Below are 15,575 nucleotides of genomic sequence, written 5' to 3' on the forward strand. Positions count from 1 at the left end.
TTAATACCCACATTTCTAATTAATACACCTTTTCAATTAATTGTATTATTATTATTATTAATGTGTTAAAATTTTAGTTACACTAATTTACACTATAAACTAATTAATTCATATTTTCTTTAACTTTCCATTCATCCCATTAACTTCCAATACACCTTATTAAAAATAACTTCTATTATTTTCATTATTCATAACCTCACAATTTTACTATTAAAACTAATATATTATAGGTTCCTTCACGAAGAAATGAAAAAGAACGCACTCCACATGTTCACCATTTTATCTTCATACTTTCTACAAATCATCACTAACTCATTTTGTTTTTCTTCCTCTTTCTACAATCTCATTTTAGGTACATATAAAAGCATCACACAAATGCATTTAATTGGAAAGCACTTTGTTAAAGAAGTTAATACAAATCATCACTAACTCATTTTATTTTTCTCCCTCTTTTTACAATCTCATTTTAAGAAGTTAAAATTATTTGCTAATATTTTGTTATATTTATTTTTGTAGGTACAAAATTTGATTAATAACAAAACATATATATAAATAATTTTTTAACTTTATTGTTTCATCTTCATATATTTTATAAGTACAAATTTTGAATAATCACAAAATATATTTTATTAATAATTAAATTGTTTAATAGATTGTGTTGTAATAGTGATTAGACTAAAAGATTTAATTGAAGTAGTAGTTATTGTCATATGTAAATAAACTCTTAACTTTACAGTTTTATTTCAGTGTATTTATTCTTATTTTTCTCATTATTTCACCATTAACTTATTTTATATTTTTTATTTTCATTCTAATAACTACTGCCACAAGTAAATCATGTATATTTTTAAACTCAATTTCTTATTTTTATTAATATATTAATTATTTTTTTAAATTTTCAAATAACTTCTCTTATCAAATTTGATCTCACTGGTTAGATACATCATAATATTATTTTATAAAAAAGTATGTGATATCCTTTCTATTAATTATCATTTTAAGGCACAACCAATATATATTTTTTATTTTTTATAAAGTTATTTAATTTTTTCAATATGACTCTTAATCATTATTATTTCATCTGTATATTTATTTTTTTCTTTGCAATAAATTGTTAAAAGCACTATTGACAAAAAGAAACAATAATTAATAAAGTTTTCAAATAAATGTTTTTGTTGGTTGATATTAATTATTTAAATAATATCTTCAATTTCATTATATTTGATGCATTAAAAATATCGTTTTTTTAGGATTAGACTATATATAAAAAAAATGAAAAATCAGAAGAGTGATACTATATTTACAATTTTTACACTATGTAAATTTCATCAATAATTTTGTTTTATTTTTTCTCAATTTTTTAATTATATTAAAAATATTTTTTTTGAATAAGATACTATATAAAAAAAAGAAAACCGAAACACAAAACAGAGAGGGAATATACCAAAACATATTAGAGTACATTGTTATATTTTATAAGAGGTAAAGTATTAAATCATTCATAAACTTTTAATCTATTCTAAATATTCCCCCTAAACTATAATATTTATGAATAATTTTAATTTAACAAAGCTTATTTGTGCATCATACGGGTAAACGTCTAGTTAAATATACTAAAGTTGTTTAGTCTCTTAACAATTTTAGCGCCAAATTTAAGGGTATGTTTGTAATTATATCCTTTACCTTTTTCTTAATTTTTTATTTTATTCTATTTATTCCTTTTCAATTATTATTTTTTTTTATTATTTTTAACCATTAGATTGAAAAGAATTAATGGTCAAGATGTGGAGTAGGTTATAATAACTTACTCTTGGAGTAAATATAACCGTCCTCTATATATATATATATATATATATATATATATATATATATATATATATATATATATATATATATATATATATATACACTAGTAGTTAGACCCGTGGTAGACACATGTTAAATATTTTTTAAGTAAAAAAATATTTTAAATATACTTATAATGTACAAATTTTAATTATAGTAAGATTATTGTTGTATAGATAAAATGTTATTGTTATTAATAATGTACATAAAAAAATTTATTTTATTAAAATTTTTGTATATTATAAAATAATTTTGACATTTCTAATTTATTAATCAAAATACTAAAAGGGGAAGCTTAGGGTTCTAAAAAGTTTGATTATTATTTTTTAAAAGGAAAACAAAAGACTAAATCCAAAGTTATTATGATTTATTTATTAATTAATAATTAAAATTTATTAACAAAATTAAATTAATAATAAATAAATAAATAAATAAAATAAAATAGAAACTATCCTACAAAAGGGGGAAGGAGCGTCCTATTCCTTCAAATCTTTTTTCAAAATGTTTTTAGCTAAATCTTTTTAAAATTTTATTTAATAAAAATAACAAATAATTTTAAAATGAATTAATTTTTATTTTAAAATGCAACATAAAATATTAATTTGTCTTTAGTTTATAACTTAAACTCATTTGTACTTTTTAGGTCTTTTATGAATAATATATTTATTTTATAGTAAAACAACACAATATAAAAAAATATACTCTATTTTATTTGATTTGCATATGTCTAAAATTAAAATAAAATATATCATAAATATTAAATAATTTATTTTAATTTTTTACAAATAAGGCAATTAATTCTAATAGAGATAAATATATACCCTCTTATCTTATTATAATTATCCATAATATTTCCACATATGTTTTTAAAAAGTAATTTTTTTTTGCAGTTTTTAAATCTTTTATCAATTATAATATAATTATTTGTTAAAAATATATTTATTTTAGAAGCATGTTGTCTAATTATTTATTAAAGAATAGAATTTGTTAATTTTTTTTTATGTAAGTTACCCAAAAAAATTATTTAGTCTTTAAATATATAATATCAATAAATTAAAACAAAAATCTTTTTTAAAGTTGCTCGACATGAAATAAATAAATAAATAAATAAATAAGATCTCATTTTAAAGGTTACCTTCATTTCTGAGAAATAATCTATATGAAATTAATTTTTTTAATTTAGAAAACTTATATATTTATATATTTTTGTGAATAAAATGATATAGATTAGAATCCAATCAAAGATATTATAGAAATTAAAAGTTTAAATATTTATAGTATGTTATGTAAATATAAATAATTAAACTTATTCATACAAATAAAAATTATCATTATAAATAATGATAGTTTTAGACTATTAATGATCAAAATTTGGTATAAAAATATTAAGTTAATTTAATTATTATTATAGTATAAATTTTAGAGTCAATTTAATTATTAATATAATATAAAATAGTTACTACAATGCACATTTATCAATAAAATATATTGAAGTAGATTTAACATAAGCTATTGAAATTCATTCTCAAAATATTTAAATTGATATTTTATAAAAATTTATTAGTTTATCGTATATTTATAAGGGTGACCATCATTTTTTATATATAATTATTATTTAAATATCTATTATCCCGTGTACAATTATATAAAAAAATGGAAAAAAATTATGAATCATATTAATCTTATAGTTTTTATTAAAAAAACATTTTTTTTGTTAATGTATATGTTTTTCAATTAAACTATTTATCAATTATTATATTTTTGATAAATTTGAGAAACTGATATATATTATGATACACACTAATTTTTAAATTGCATTTTTTAGGCACCACCATTTTTGTGAAATATATTTCTTATTAATATATTTAATTTGTTTTTAAATTAAAAAACATCATTATTAAATATATTTATATTCAAATGACAATTAAATAATAATAATAATAGTTGATTACACCTTAAATATTCTTTAATATACATTAAAAAATGTCAATATTTTATAACTAATATTTTTTTTTAATCCTCTACACAAACCAAATAAATCTTGAAACACAAAACATGTGGCTTCTTTTTAAAGATTTAAAATCAAATTTTTATGAATTATAATCAACCTGATTAAATTATATGGGAAATGGGAATGAAACCATCCCAACATTAGAAAAATATCAAATTAGTCTTAACTCCAACTCTCAAAATAACTTAGAACAACAAAAACATGACAAATTAGGAGAGATAGAAAATCAAGCGCAATACAACACTTAACACTTATCTCCTTCAAAGAATGAGCAAAATAAAGAAATGTTGTATCAGCAGCACTATCCTTGTAGTAGGAAAAGATCAAGCTACCATCATTATGCCAAGGTTTGAAGTGCTCTTGATTCTCAGTATCTATTTTGGGAGTCAACAACTTAATATACTTCTTAACAAAACAAATTGCTTCTCAAGGAAGTTGCTACTGAAGTCTGAATACATCAACAATGTCAACCACCCTAACAACAGTGTCATTAACACCCTTATCTTCTCCACCTTTGGCAGAAGGGTTTGCACCGGTGTTTACATCAACTGCTCCCTTGATAACCCACTTCCCCTCAACTAACTGTACTGTAAACAAAAAAAACTTGATGTATTTGACATTATAAACAATATCAAATTTTGGCCAAACAATATGATTATTCATTTACAGTCGACCAATACTTAAATTAAGCACTAAAACTTTCACACCCTTCAATTTGATACCTTATGCTATATATTCATGTTTGTCCACGTACTGCTTCTATTAAACTATTTCCAATAACAGTACGTGAAACAGTAAATAAACACGGGTAGAGAAATTATAGATGCAAACAATATTGAAGTGAAAATAAATGACATGAACCTGAAATGGGAGAATAAAATTAGTTACGAAGCTTGTAAAAGTAATGCATACCGACCTTACCGAAATAACCTGGATTATACTTGTCAAAGAAGATTCGATTATGGTGCATGCCTCCAACATAACCGCACCAAGAAGTCTCCTTCAACACATATTGATAAGGTCATTTAATTATGAGTCAATAAAAACTTACATCACCTATCAAATGACTTTTCTTAACAATCTCAAGTATTTTGAAAAATTTTAGAATATTGATCTACCTTTTAAGTTAAGCACATAAATCTTTAGTTTCTTTGCAGTATTTAAAGCCAAATTGAATTTAAATGTCTTTTGGTTCTATTCACAGTAAATAGTTTTTAAGGAAGATATGTTGTTTACTATGATCATGACAGCATCACATTTTAGAATGACAATATCACATGAGGTTAACAATTCAACATGATGATTCTCACATGTTAATCCCACAACCTTGAAAGCATCCAAATAGCTAATTATGGAAACACCAATTAACCAATTATTAGATGTCAATTTACATTAATAATAAGGCACATATTGTAGCCTAAAAGCTATGAATCATGAAACTCAATAAAGAAAATTCCATGTCAATATATAAATATTCTGCAAATTCCTTAGAGAGAACACTTGTAAGTTAGCTAAGATAATATCTTACTTTTCATCGATAAGAACTCCAGATAAGATATTATCCTGCCATATAAGAGCATTCCCATATTTGTTTCCATCAATTTCAGTTTAGAGAAATGTATCACTCTTTCAACTAAACAATATCTTCCATTATCCAAAGCATGTCCATTTGCCAGAATATGCGCATTTGCAACGTCCTTCACATTGATCCATCCAAAAGCAACATTCATAAATGTTTCCCAACCTACATAACACAACTAAATCAAAGAGTTTAAAGTGAAGCAATGCAACTGCACTCATTGGTAGAAATCTCTAAAGATCATGTGACCAACAAATACATAATAGTAAAGTTGCAACACAAACTATCTATATAGATGCGATATTACCTACCCACCAAAAAATAGAAATGCCATATCGAAAGGATCCAAATATTTCTTTCCTTTGCACTATCCAACAAAAATGAAAAGGGGAAATAAAATTCAACAGCAATAACAATGATAGAAAAACCAAAACAAAGTAACTAATAAAGGGGTTGGAAAACCGAAAGAAAAGCGAAAAGGTTACAAAAATAAAATTGAAGAAATTAAGGTTAATGTGTTTAGTGTTTAGATAGATAACAACACTAATAGAGTAGCAGAATTTATGTCTGGCACAAACCACAATCGAATAACTCGAACAACAACATCCCATGATTCCTTTGCCGGTGTGATCTCAGAAACAAAATCGCGTCTTGCAGCGGCCATCGTAAAATAACAGAAAATCGTAAGGGTTCAAAGGGGATGATGAATTGGAGATGAAATAGGTCATATTTATACATGTAGAATAAGCAAGAAATACAAAAAGTTGAAAGAATAAACCTTTAAATTAACATTGATGATGCACTGATTAGGTTTTGGGAGATGAGAAACCAACATTCAAGTAATTGCATCGTGATTCGTGAATGCAATTGAAGCTCTACCGTCGAACAATTATTGTTGATTGAAAATATTTTGAAACCTAATTTGAAATTGGTTTAGGATCGGGATAGATTCAGGAAAGAGAAATAAATTTGGAAGAGTATTGTGTGGGAAAACGGAGAAATTTGGGAAATGAGAAATGAATTTGAAATAACCCTTCAATTATGCATTGAAACTGAAGAAAATAGTGAAAGGGGTAATGTATCCTAATTTACATTTACATTGAATATTTATGGGATGACACCTAATTACGTGGAAGTAAAATAAATAAAAACTAATATTAAATAATTAAAACAAAAATAGGAATATTGCTTAAAATATAAACTTTAAAAATAGCATAACACCTAAAATCATGACACTTGGCAAACTTGCCAAAATTCTCATCTTACTATTTTTTATTATATATATATATATATATATATATATATATATATATATATATATATATATATATATATATATATATATATATATATATATATATATATATATATAGGGGACGACTCAAGTGAGAACACTTGGTTATTATGAGAAATGAGAACAATAAATCACGACCATTAAATTTGATGTCCATTAAAATCAAATTTAATGGTCGTGATTCATTGTTCTCATTTCTCATAATAACCAAGTGTTCTCACTTGAGTCGTCCCCTATATATATATATATATATATATATATATATATATATATATATATATATATATATATATATATATATATATATATATATATATATATATATATATTCTATATTACCTTCCTCTTCACCATGCAACTATCAATTTTTTACATCCGAATCTTATATATAAAAGTTATTAAATTATTTAACAATTTTTAGAGACAAAATTGAGGACACATATAATTTCTTACTATTTTAATTATTTTATCTTTTATTTTTATTTATCCTATTAACTAAGCTTTTAATTAATAAAATATTATCTCTTTGTTCATAGTTAAATACACCTCCAAACATGTAACCAAGTATTCACACATTTAACCAAGTATGTATCCAAACATCACCTATTTCAATTATCAAACTCATACACATATCACAACTACATCAATTTCACATATTCAATTATCGCATAACTCTAATGTGACTCAATGCAAGATATGTGACACTATGCATGTGGTACCGCAATGTGAACCCAACGTTTCACCGCTTTCCGATTTAATATCTAGAATCCAAGCCACGCTTCCGATCCGGACAAGATTAAAGCCACCACGTATGTTTCCAATTAAGGATCAACGTATTCTACGTCTATTTCCATTCAAGGATCACCGTCTATTACCATGTGAACCCACAGTTTCACCGCTTCCACAATAAAGCCGACTATGCCATGAATGAATGTACAATTACCAACCAACTATGCAATTAAGATTATCTCATCAATCTTAACTTACCGCATACCAACAATAATTCAACTCTATGAATTATATATCAAATTGTACACAACATTCACAACACATTGATATCAATCTACATAATAGAAACAATATTCAATTATGATTCACAAAATACAATTAACACTAGTAAATCATACTATCTCATGTTAATTCATATTGCCAACAAAATATAAGAATAGACTTCCAAACCAAATATCAATTCATTAGTATTTGACCAAAAATACAATTACGGTCAAATTCTCAAGATACCGTAATTTACCGATAAACCGAATAATTAATCCAATTCCAAGTATATATTCAATCAATTAGACTCATTGAAATTAATTCAACTATTAATTAAATTAGCCAATTAATAATTACACTACATTAGTTCCAAGTTTCTAATTCATTTTCTATTCCAAAATCAATATTTAATATAAAAGATATTCAAATTCACACTATTTCGGTCGGTCCGTAAATATCACATTTTCAACAAAATAACACCACCATGTTAATCTACTAATTAAACTTAACTACCACGTAAATTTTCATTAAATTTCGGACAACTAATTATACCGCTCAATTCGGCTATTCAGTCATACGGGACTGTTTAAATTATATAGCATCACTTATTTTTCTTGTTTCTAACTACAGTAGGTGGATATAACAATTTTTTTTTTTCATTTTCAATTTCTAACTGCACAATTATGTATCGCTACAGTAGGTGGATATAACAACATTTTCAATTTCTAAGTGCATCGCTACAGTAAGAGGAAAAAATAACATATATCTATATCTATACCATTTTCTATATTATTAGTACAATATGATACAGTAAGCTAATTTCCACCATTTCATATGTATACACCTATAATATATATAACACCTATATGTCAATTTCAAACACAATTAATCATCACAAATTAAATATTAATCATCAAAATCTAACAATTTCAAAACCATTAAAATTAGGGATTTACTCCTAAACATGTTTTTACCCGTTAACCCAATTATACTAACCCATAATAATAGGGATTCTCCCCCTTACCTTTTCAATGCCTCCTCCAAACCCTAGCCCCCCTTTCTTCTTCCCCTTTTCCCTTTTTCCTCTTTTCCTTTCTCAGCCTCCTCCCTCTCCGTGAAATGAAAGAAAATTATGTCACCCCTCACTCTCCAAACCCTTACTAACTATGACATAGTGGGCCTAAAATATAACACCGGTTATTTACTTCTAACTCTAATAAATAGGCCCAATTAAATATAATCTATTATTACTTCTACTTTAGTTACTAAATTAAATAACACCAATAATTAAATAGACACAAATATATACACCAAATTAATTAATATAATCAATTATTATATTATCTAACAATCAATTAATTAATTAACACACCAAATAAAATCAAATAAAATAGTATAACCATATAATAAAATAAATACGGATAAAATCCTCTGATAACTCAATGTCTCATATTTCCGGTCAAATCTTAATTACTCGGAAAATTCCCAAAACGCTAAATATTAACTCATTAAGATTTATAATACTAAAAATATTAAAATTTTCGATTAAATATCGATCCGCTATCCCGAACTAATACTGACTAAATCATCCCAAAAAGCGAAAATTTTACTAAACATCACAAATGACTAAATTAAGAAAATAATTATTTTTCCGGGCGTTACAATATGCACCTCTAACTGAATCCTAAGTATTGTTTAGAGATTGTGATTCTGTTTTCACAACATCTTTACCTCCAATTGAATCCTAAGTATTGCTCAAAGATGGTTTTTTCTTTAGCCACCTCCCTATGGGGGTCACCCCCAGCGAAAAACCCAAAATACCCCTGCTTCGGAAATGAACTTCCGAAGCATTGATTTTTTTAAAAAAAATTCACAATTCGGAAGTGCATCTCCGAAAACACCTCATGGGGGGTGTCTTCGGAGATGAACTTCCGAAAACACCTCATGGGGGGTGTGTTCGGAGATGTACTTCCGAAAACACATTTATTCAGATTTTGGGGGGTTTCGGAAATGAACTTCCGAATTATGCAGAAACTGTGTTTTTTTTAATGTTTTTTCTTAACAGTCTCACATTTTTAATTAAACGCAAACGCCAAATAAAATAAGCAACAGATAAACTGAAAATACTAATATGATAAATCAAATCCAAATAATATATACAAGCCGAAAATAATAATAATACTGTGCGAAAGATACAATCCGAAAACAAAAAATAAATAAACCCGACCACTACTGTGTGTGCCTGACCCTCTCTCCCTGGGACCTCCTCTGCCGCCTGTATGTCGCCGCACGGCCCGCATCAGTGACGATCATCTCCATCACGGCGACTGCCTCTGGACCGCCCTGATCAACGATACCTCGATCCAACGCGTCCCGCCCAAGCATCTCTATCCGCTGGCAGATCGGCATGAGATCAATGGCGTGGTCATCCTCGGCCTGCTGGTTCTCCAGGATCTCCTCGTGTGCTGGCCTAGGAGCGCCGGGAACGTCGGGTCTCAGCAGAGGATGTGACACCCGATAGAACCATGTGACGTATCCCTCCTCACTGTGCCAGTCCTGTGTGACCCGAGTGAGACGGTACTCCTGCGGTACCACATGATGCTGCCAGTCCTCCCACATGGCAGTGAGCTGCACTCGGGTCACTGTGTCGGGAGCAGCCTCAAAGGGTGACCTGGGTATTCGCTGCACGAATCCAAACTGACGCATGCACCGCTCAGGGAGATACCGGACCATGATGCCGGTCCCGCATGCCAGCCAGCCTGAATATAGAGCAATGTCGTCAAAGGGGACAATCCGAGCGTAGTCGCTGAACGGCCTCCAGGTGACGTCGTCGTGCATCGTGCGGTCCAGGTATCCACTGTATGGTCCCATCGCATCGTTCCCCCTATGGAGAACGTATCTGGCGGCCCTGGGCATGGCGTCCACGTACGCAGGATCGATGTGAAAGCCGTGGATGCGGGAGAAGTAGGAGATGATCCAGCTCTGAAACAGAAACACGATAATGTATTAAAAATAAATACGAAACATAAATAAATAAATAAATACGATAATGTATTAAAATAAAACGTACAGTAAGTAGTGTGCAGGATCCGACCAACTGCCTCGTCCTCCAGTTGGAGGCCTCATTCAGCTTCTGGTAGAGGTATGCCAGAGTAGCTGCCCCCCAGTTCCACTGGTGAACGGTATCCAGGTCCATGAAGTAGCGGAGGTAGGTCACGTCGACGTACCTTGCACTCTTGTCCACAAAGCATGCAACGCCTACCACATGCATGTACCAACACCGGAGAGCGCAGCCGCGGTGATAATGTGTGAATAGCTCGTCACCCGCCTGCTCGGCATCGGCCGCCGCGTCCAGGTGGTGCTCAAAATAGCAGCTCAGTGTGGTGAACTGGACATGAGGCCCAGATGTCGTGACACACTCAAAGTGAGCAACCTCGTGCTTCATGCCCAAATAGAGCGTCATCCACTCAATGGCCTCGACCCTCTGGATCCGGGAGTGGTGCAACAGCGGCCCCCTAATCGGCAGGTGGAGAAGACACTGCACGTCATGCAAGGTGATCGTCATCTCCCCAACCGGCAAGTGGAAAGAGGACGTCTCCTTGTGTCAGCGCTCCACAAATGCCCCCTGCATGCCGGTGCTGATGGTGGTGTACCTTGTCATACAGAGCCCGCTAAGCCCTGAACCTCGCACATGGTCGTTAAACCACTCAGCTGCTGGTTTAAACAGACTGAAAATCTTCCGGGCGTGGTTCACCATTTGCAACGGCTCTCTCTTCTGTTACAAAAAAAAACAAATAAGCGACATATATTAAATAAGCGACAAATAAACGGTTAAATTATAAAAAATGGTGACAAATAAACGGTTAAATTATAAAAAATACCTCTCCCTCACAGATACGCCGAGCGACGTGATCGTGGTAGTTAATCAGCACGGAAGTGTCAAAGGGCCCTCCCGGATAGCTGTCCTCCTGCTCATCCTCCTCCCCGGCTGGAGGGTCAACATCCGGTACCCCCTCCGGCTCGTGGTAGGGCACTGCCGCCACTTCCTCCTCATCCTCCTCCACCTCCTCTCGCTGGCGGGAAGAAGATACCCGAGCCAGCCGACTCCTAGATCCTGAAGCAGATGTACCCTCTCCCTCGCTCGCGGGAACTCGCACACGTCGTCCCCGGCCCTGCCCCCGTCCCTGTGTCGACGCCAGCTGCGCCGCCGCCCGCTCGCGTCTAGCCGACGCAGTTTGGGTCTCCCTACCCTGTCTGATGCGTGTTGGTTGGTTGCCTGACATGTTCCTGTAAACAATTGAAATCAATTAATATGCCACACAAAAGAAAAAACTAAAAAAATTGAACTTCTGATACAATTCGGAAGTTCATTTCCGAAACTGGGATGGAGGTGTTTTCGGAAATGAACTTCTGAAACACCCTGCGATGAAGTTTTCTGCAACTTCCATGGCAGACCCCAAAACCAGACTTAAAAACAACTCAAAATGCTTCTAAACAACCTAAATACTACTAACAACCTACCCATATATCATTTATGCAATTGAAAACCTAAATAACATGCATTTGAATAATGGATCTAACAAATTCAAAACTTACAAATTGAGTGATTTGAGGGCTTTTGAATGTAGTATAGCAATGTGATTGGAGCTTTGATGCAGCCTTGGAAGTGCGTTTGCACAAAATTTCTCCTTTGGTTGTGTTTGATGTTGAATTAGGGTAAATGAATGGGGGAGGGGAGTGTTTTGCTTAATCTGCAAAACGCGCATTATTTCGGAAGTTCATTTCCGAAATGCTGTTTTCGGAAATGAACTTCTGAAATAAGACAATTATTTCAAAAAAAAAAGGCGCTTTCGGAGATGCATCTCCAAAAACACCTTTTTCTTGTATTTCGGAAATGCATTTCCGAAGTCAGGGGTAGTCTGGGTTTTTCACCAGAGGTGGACTAGAAGGTTGGGAGGTGGCCAAAGAAATTTTCTCAAAGATTGTGATTTTTTTCACATGATCTTCACTTCCAATTGAATCCAAAACGTTGTTCAGAGATTGTGATTGTGTTTTAACAACACACACTTCAAACCGAAAAGTGGTTTGTAAATGTTTCTAAATTATATGTTAATGATTGATTTCTAGCGATGCAAGAAAGGGAACTTCTATTTATGTTTGTCAATGGATGATTTCTTTGAATACAAGAAAGGAAATTGCTACTTGCATTATTAACTACAACTTTAAAGCCTTGGAAGATAGAAGTTGTAAAAGCCTTTGGATCCTCAATTAAATTTAACTTTATATTACTAGTTAGATAATTATTTAGCTAAAATTGATTTCTTCCAATTGATGTTCGAAAGTCGGGTAAAAAACATGACCTTTCATTTGAAGAAATCATTAACATATGGTAACAATTAATGTTGTGCTGTGACTAAAACAAAGGAATTGATGCATAACTTATCCTTCTAAAGTTCAAACCAGACAGCGTGTTTAGTCGATAAACTAATTGATTAGATACATATGATGATGATGCATACCGTTATGGTAATGTATTATTTAATATTTATGAACCTTCTTCCACTTACTGAACCCATTTGCAGATAAGGACTAGTAGAAGAATTTAATGTAGCATTAATTCTACACTATTTATCTAATCTTTTGAGTCTCAATCAAAATTTATTCAAATGACTAGCTACATTTTCCATATTAAGCCCTTCAATATTCATCAACTTAAGTATTTTCTTAGGATAATCCTAGTTAAGGCCCAGTGAGCCCGCGCTTGTATAAATTTGCATATATCTTTCTCATTTCAACTTAGTTTTAGGTTATGTCTTTGGGGATTTTTTGTCCCAAATTCATCAATTTTATTCTTAGGTTAGATTATCTTAAAAACAATAATTAGGTTGTGCATTTGGATGATCGGAGGTGGGTTTCTCATCAATCAGAGCTGATAATCCGTGAGATATTTGGTTTATCTCTTCTCTTTGTGTATTTCTCTTTTGCTTGGTTTTGTTTGTATATTTAATCTGAAAAATATGTATATTTATCGCTCATGGCGTTGTATAAATCGTGCTTTACAAATCGTTATTGTTATCTTCCCTGATCTTTTTGTATTTATGTTTGGATTTGTGTTGCTGTAGAGATATACCTCATAAATTATGATTAGGGATAGATTTCAGTTAGCTTCTAGACTCTATAAATGGATTTATAGCTAACAATTAATTTTGTGTTGAAGCTTAATGCTTCTGTGTTTGAGTTCCGCGCGAGAGATAGCCGACGCGAGAATACGAATGTTCTCACAACTTTGCTTTAGAGATAACCTTGGTTATGATTTGTCTCGTAGGTGCTTCAGAGATGAACAATGATGTAAGAGATACGTGATGATAATGACGAGTATTGTAGGTTGAGTGAAACTTATCGATAGGTTTAAGTTTGTGACGAATAGTGTCTATTCATGCCTGATAAGTTATTCTCTCCGAAGAATGTATTTATTTTTCCTGTTTATACTTTTTTACTTTTTGTTCATTTTAAACCCGAGCTCAAAAACATGGAAACCGTTGAATGACATTCTAATCAGACCATTCTCTCTGGACACAATAATTCCTGGAGTAATACTTCCAAATCTTTTGCTTGCCACTTTTCCGTGTCAACAAAATGACGTTGTTGCCAGGAAATGGTGTTTTGTGTTAGAATTGCATCACAATAGTTTTCATGGTTTTGTGCTTTGTGTGTGTATATATATATATATATATATATATATATATATATATATATATATGTTTGTTTTCTTACTTGTATATTTGTGTTTTTCTTTTATGTTCGTCCAAGTGTTGTATATATTTGTAACCGTAACGTTTGTTAAGTGTTTGGTTAGGACACTTTCTTTAGGTTTGCACGGTGAGACATCACCATGGCATGATGAGAGTTAGTTACTATCTGTGCACAATAAAGGCGTCGAGATAACGTAAAACAAGCGCTTGTTGGGAGGCACCTCAACGGTTGTAAGTTTTGTTTTATGTATTTGTAGGTTACGTGTTAGTGGAGGTGTACATTGAAAGATCAAAACCTTTATGATTTTTCTGCATTTTCCTGCTACCACTCAGCATGCTTAGGAAATGTCGCTCCACTCCTGGTTGAGGCTGGAGGATCAGAGCCCTTTCTGATTTTTTTCCAACGCTTAGCACGCTCAGAAAAATTTCCCCTCTTTCCCTTGGTGCCAGTGTAACCACTTGATCCTCGTTTTCCCACTTTCACCAATGTTCTTTAGCAGTAGATAATAGTATTATTTTTTCTAATTATTTTGTTGGTTGTTTAGACTCAAATTTTGGTTCGTTTAATCGAAGATTTTTGAGGTGATTTTTCAAGATTGAGATTTTTAACTTGCGGATGTATGGTAATGATATTTTTGAAGTTGTATCATTCAAGGTACTCATTTATCTCTTTCTATAGCATAACATGTTTAGGAAACTTTTCATTTGTATAATTACCATACCATTCACTCTTTTGCATTACTCGCTTGTTGATTGAATCACTTTAGTTCCCAAATCTCAAATGTGAGGAAGTTTTCCATTGTTCATATATGTTGGAGGCCAAAATCTTTGTTTTAATTGGATTTTGTTATGTTTAATCTATATTTATGTTGATTATATGAAAACATGAAAAAGATCAAGGTATTTTTGTTTCATTTTGAGCACAACCACCATAACCAAATTGTTAATTCATCTTGTGAGTGTGTGATCATTTGTTAACCCCTTTGAGCTTTTCGTCAATCTTCATGTTGCTTTTGAATTTGATGCTTGTCTATGAATATTTAGTTATCCTTTTTGTATAAATTTTGATCTTTGTTTTCTTGAACCCTCAACTATAATTTT

General features: G+C 30.9%; 1 long non-coding RNA gene across 2 annotated transcripts; it reads right to left on the reverse strand.

Moving 5' to 3' along the window:
* Positions 1–4,070: 4,070 nt before the first annotated feature.
* On the reverse strand, positions 4,071–5,873 carry LOC131647913 (uncharacterized). Of its 2 annotated transcripts, XR_009297996.1 has the most exons (4): positions 5,743–5,873; positions 5,385–5,600; positions 4,773–4,856; positions 4,071–4,438 (listed from the first exon to the last, which is right to left on the reverse strand). It is a non-coding gene; the product is annotated as an uncharacterized LOC131647913 (long non-coding RNA). The 2 variants fall into 2 exon arrangements; XR_009297995.1 differs by lacking the exon at positions 4,071–4,438 and having other exon boundaries at positions 4,472–4,856; positions 5,743–5,820.
* Between the last annotated feature and the right edge of the window lie 9,702 nt (positions 5,874–15,575).

Source organism: Vicia villosa, linkage group LG2 (assembly GCF_029867415.1).
Source record: "Vicia villosa cultivar HV-30 ecotype Madison, WI linkage group LG2, Vvil1.0, whole genome shotgun sequence".
NCBI lineage: Eukaryota > Viridiplantae > Streptophyta > Magnoliopsida > Fabales > Fabaceae > Vicia > Vicia villosa.